The following is a 5,426-nucleotide window of genomic DNA, read 5'->3' as shown; positions in this document are numbered from 1 at the left end:
CATATGGAGCTACCACATATTCAATGTTCTCTGATCTAAGAACCTGAAAGGTCATCAAGGACACATTTACTAGCAGTAAATTAGGTTCTAAAGTTTATTAACTCTAAGTAATACTCATATAAAGAAATGGGAACTTCTGACAAATAAAAAGCTTCTACAAATAAAAACGCAATGGCTAGTGTATGCATATAGCTAATAGTGATATGATAATTAGATACCTGTAGGGCTAGCCCTTCCCTTAGGCGAGTTAGGCAATTGCCTAAGGCCCCCAAGTGGAAGGGGGGCCCCCAAATTTCAGAAAAGAAGGGGTAGGAGGGAAAAAAAAAAAAAGAAACTAGTTTAAGATGAATTACAAAAATTTGGCAGGGGAAGGAGGGGGAAAAAAAATTGAGTTTCAGATGAATTACAAAAATTTGGCAAGGGTAGGAGGGAAAAAAGAAAAAAAAAAGGTTTCAGATGAATTACAAAAATTTAGCACATCCTTTTAACCAAAAAACAAAAATTTTGGTAAATCCGGTTACACATTGGTTCTAAACAAGACAAACCAAAAATCAATTGGATAAACTACAAATCCAGTCTAAGAGATTAACCACAAAACAATCACAAATCCAAAAAAATAAAACAACTCAAATGACAAATCCCTAAAATTTTTAGTTTTACTGTTCCGCCTCTCTCTGTCTCTCATCTTCTTTCTCTCTGCTTTCCGCCTCTCTCATCTCAAGCAAGCTTTCCTTTCTTCGCCTATCTGATTCCTAATCCTTCTCATCTCAAGCAAGCTTGCCTCTGCCGCTCTGCGCCTCTAGGTTTTGAGTTCTCTCATCTCTGGTCTGCTATCAGGTATCTATTTGGGCGCTTGGCTTCCTTTTTTTTTTCTTTTTTTTTTTCTTTTGATGAATGGGGGCACTTGGCTTCTTTACTCTTTAGTTTCAGACTTTCTCACGTTTTATTTGCTAAGACTTAACCTAAGATAAAAAGATTGGGCCGCCTGCCTCTGTAGGTTCACGTTGTTTGGGCCTTCATTTTTTTTTTAATTTATAAAGCCTGCATATATATATATATTTTTTTGGGTTATAGATATTAGATATGATTTGTTTTGTGTTTTTTTTAGGTGGGTCTTATTAATATGCCCTGTGTTATGGCTGTGCTTAAATTTTTGTTATGTTTGTGCTTAATTTTTTTTTTTTTTAATAATTATAATCTTGTGTTTATATATATATATATATATATATATTTTAGTTAGTGGTAATATATTGAATAAAGTCTTTATTTATGCAGGTTGAGATTGCAAAAAACTTGTTATTGTTTGGTGAAACTACAACAATACTTTTTATATAAATCAGGTTCTATTTCTCCTTTGCTCTGCTCTTGAAAGTTATTTTTTATTTTAGTCTTTATAATATATTGTTCGATTAGAAATGTTTACTAGAAAATATGCATCTAGATATGAAAAACTTAAAAAAAGAAAGAAAGAAGAAAAATTAATTGAGTCTAAAAAAGGATCAATGGATAAATTTGTTATTAGTAATAAACAAAATATAACACAAAATTTAGATGAAAATATCACAAATGAGCAAGAAATTCACCAAAAAGAGTTAGAAGATAATGAAATGATACAATTGCAAGATAACAATGATGTTCAATTTTGTAATACAACAAATCTTGATAACAAACTTCACCATAATGATGAAAATGTCACAAATGAACAAGTTCACCATAATGATGTTCAACTAGAAGAAAATGAAAATAATAATGAGTGGGTTCCAGTTAGCTCAACTGGTAAAGTCTCTGATAGTTGTATAAGAGATCTGGGGTTCAATATCCACCTACACCAAAAACTGATTGGTGTCTTGGTCTGATGATAAGGAGCTATCATCAGGAGCGGACGCCTTAAGTTGAAACTATCTCAAAAATAATAATAATAATGACATGTTGAATATTTATGATCCAGGTAATTGGAAAAATATTGACACAAAATTAAGAGATTTATTTGTAGAAAGAGGTCCAATTAGAGACAATGATATAATTTTTCCTAAATTTTTCCTAGAGGTGATGGCACTAGACATTTTTCTACTATTCATTACACTCGAATATCATCAAATGGGGAGAAGCATGATAGAAAATGGCTAGTGTATTCAAAAGATACGGACCAAGTATTTTGTTTTTGTTGCAAGTTGTTTGAGTCTAAATGTACTGGCCAACTATGTAATGAAGGAACTCGAGATTGGAAAAATATTAGTTCTAAAATTAGAAAGCATGAAACAACTAGAGAGCATATTACTAACTTGAACACTTGCTAGATTTGGAAATGAGATTGTCAAAAAAATAAAACAATAGATAAAAATATCCAAGAACAAATTAACAAAGAGAAAGATCATTGGAAAAAGGTTTTATTAAGAATTATTGTTGTAGTAAAGAATCTTGGTAAAAATAATTTGGCATTCTGAGGAAAAAATGAAAAGATTTATGAAGAAAATAATGGAAATTTTTTAAGTCTAATTGAAATGATTGCAAAATTTGATCCAGTTATGCAAAAACATATTAGACGTATTCAAAATGGTGGAATCCATAAACATTATCTTGGACATAAAATACAAAATGAATTGATACAACTGTTAGCAAATGAGGTTAAATGTAAAATTATCAAAAAGATCAAAGAAGCAAATATTTTTCAATTATACTTGATTGTACACCAGATGCAAGTCATCAAGAACAAATGTCTCTTATATTATGATGTGTTGATATTTCAACAAGTCCAATAAAAATAGTAGAACATTTTGTTGAATTTGTAAAAGTTGATGACACTACTGGAAAAGGTCTTTTTAATGAAATTATAAATGTAATAAATATTCTTGAGCTTGATATTAATGATATACGTGGACAAGGATATGATAATGGGTCTAATATGAAAGGAAAACATCAAGGGGTACAAAAAAGACTTCTTGATATAAATCCTAGAGCAGTTTACACACCATGTGGTTGTCATAGTCTTAACCTTGTACTATGTGATATGGCCAATTCTTGTCCAAAAGCTATATCATTTTTTGGAGTTATATAACGCATATATACATTGTTTTCTTCTTCTACAAAAAGATGAAAAATTTTACAAGATAATGTGTCAGGTTTACCTCTTAAGTCATTATCACAAACATGCTGGGAAAGTCGCATTGAAAGTGTAAAAGCAATAAAATTCCAAGCTCCACAAATAAGAGATGATTTGTTACAATTAGCACAAACAAGTGAAGATCCTAAAATAAAAAGTGAAGCTGATTGTTTAGCAACATATGAAATTGAAAGCTTTGAGTTCTTATTGGGTATGACTATTTGGTATGACATATTATTTGCTGTCAATTTTGTTAGTAAAAACTTACAATCAAAAGACATGCACATTGATGTTGCTATAGATCAATTAAAAGGTCTCATTTCTTATTTTAAAGAATATAGAGAAAATGGATTTACATCTGCAATGAATTCATCTAAAAAAATTGCATTGGAAATGGAAATAGAACCTGCATTTCGCAAGAAACGTATAATTCATAGAAAGAAACAATTTGATGAAAATGTTCATAATGAGATAACACGTTCTGCTGAAGAATCTTTTAGAATTGATTATTTCTTATATATAGTAGATAAAGCAATTAGTTCAATTGAGAATAGATTTGAACAATTTCAAATATATGAAGATATTTTTGGCTTTCTATTTAACTTCACAAAATTGAAGTCATTAGATAATGATAGTTTACAAAAACACTGTCTTAAACTTGAAAATTTTCTCAAACATGATGTTTATTATGATATTGATGGTTTAGATTTATCTTCAGAGTTAAACGTTTTAAAAGAAATTTTACAAATAAAAGATTATACTCCAATTGACATACTAAATTATATAAAAAGATTAGATTCATTTCCAAATACATGCATTGCTTATAGGATTTTACTAACAATACCTGTTACAGTAGCTTCTGCAGAAAGAAGTTTTTCAAAATTAAAATTAGTAAAATCATATCTAAGATCGACAATGTCCTAAGAAAGATTAAGTGGATTAGCTATATTATCGATTGAAAAGGAGATGTTAGAAAAACTTGAATACAAAAATTTAATTAGTCAATTTGCATCTTAAAAGGCAAGAAAAATAGATTTTAAATAAAATATATTATAATATAAAAATATTAAATAAACATTATTTTAATTAATATATAAGTATAAAAAAGGCCCTATTTTTAGTTCTCGCCTTAGACCCCAAAATGTCTAGGGCTGGCCTTGGATACCTGTATCACTTGATGTGACGTGGATGGATTGATACTCACTGCCCTCTACAAGTTATTAACAGTAAAAATTTATAAACAATAATTCTTCAAAACATATATAGGAATAATAGCATGAGAATATTAAAGAAGAAGATTCATTCTTGCTAATTAATGCAGTGAGCTGTTACGCTATACCTAAGAAAAGTATATGCTTTAAAAAGTTTTACTGAGAAAATTACTACTGACTGGATTTTTAAATTCAACACAACTAATATGTTACATGATTGTTTTTCTGAATAATCAAAAATATTTGCTCAAGTTTCAATTTAGGGCAATTTTTCTAGATAAAATCACATCAAATTCTTCATAAATTTTGTGAAAATTGTTGTGTGTGATAATTGAATGATGAGCAGAAACATGAAAGAAAGAGCACATACAAAAGTTTCTTAATCGTTGTATCTATACTATTTATAAGAGAATTCTCCTCTTTGGATTGGACTTTTAAATTACCCTTAAATCTTATTGGGGGAAAAAACTTAAGAATAATCCGGTAAAAATATATTTCCAACTCTACTTAAAATGCTTACAAAATAGGATACTCTCCTACTAATCTATGTCTTCAAAACAAACTTATCCAATTTTTTTTTTTTAAAAAGGAAAATTATGACAATAGAGAAAAAGAAAAGTCTCATCGCATCCATAAAACACGTGTGATGAAACTAGTATTATACTAAGCACTTGTGTTACAATGAACATAGTCAATATAGAGTTTATATACTAAAAAATATTTGACTAACTATAAGCTAACCATAGACTAAACTAAATTTAATATACATATTCTACAAGTATATAGACTTAAAATTGATTTGTGCCACTTGGACCATAATATATCTAACAACCCCTCTCAAATTAAAGGTTAAAATTTGAGTTTGCAATGTCTTGAATTTATAGTTTGGTATGACACGGACACCTATGTTGCTTGACTAACTTGGTAACATCTTGTGCCGCCACCGATATGACAAGGATTGCTCGTAGGGCTGATGTGGCAGCACCTAGTAATATGATTGGCCTCTTTTTTATTTATTTATTTGAGATACATGAAACCCATACGTGTGTGAAGTCCAACCAATGGCAATTGTGAAACCCCTTGTGTGAGTCAGTACTTCGCCATAATACATGGCA

Source organism: Quercus robur, chromosome 5 (assembly GCF_932294415.1).
Source record: "Quercus robur chromosome 5, dhQueRobu3.1, whole genome shotgun sequence".
In the NCBI taxonomy this organism is placed as follows: Eukaryota; Viridiplantae; Streptophyta; class Magnoliopsida; order Fagales; family Fagaceae; genus Quercus; species Quercus robur.
The sequence above is the reverse complement of the archived record's forward strand: the minus strand, read 5'-3'. Positions refer to the sequence as shown.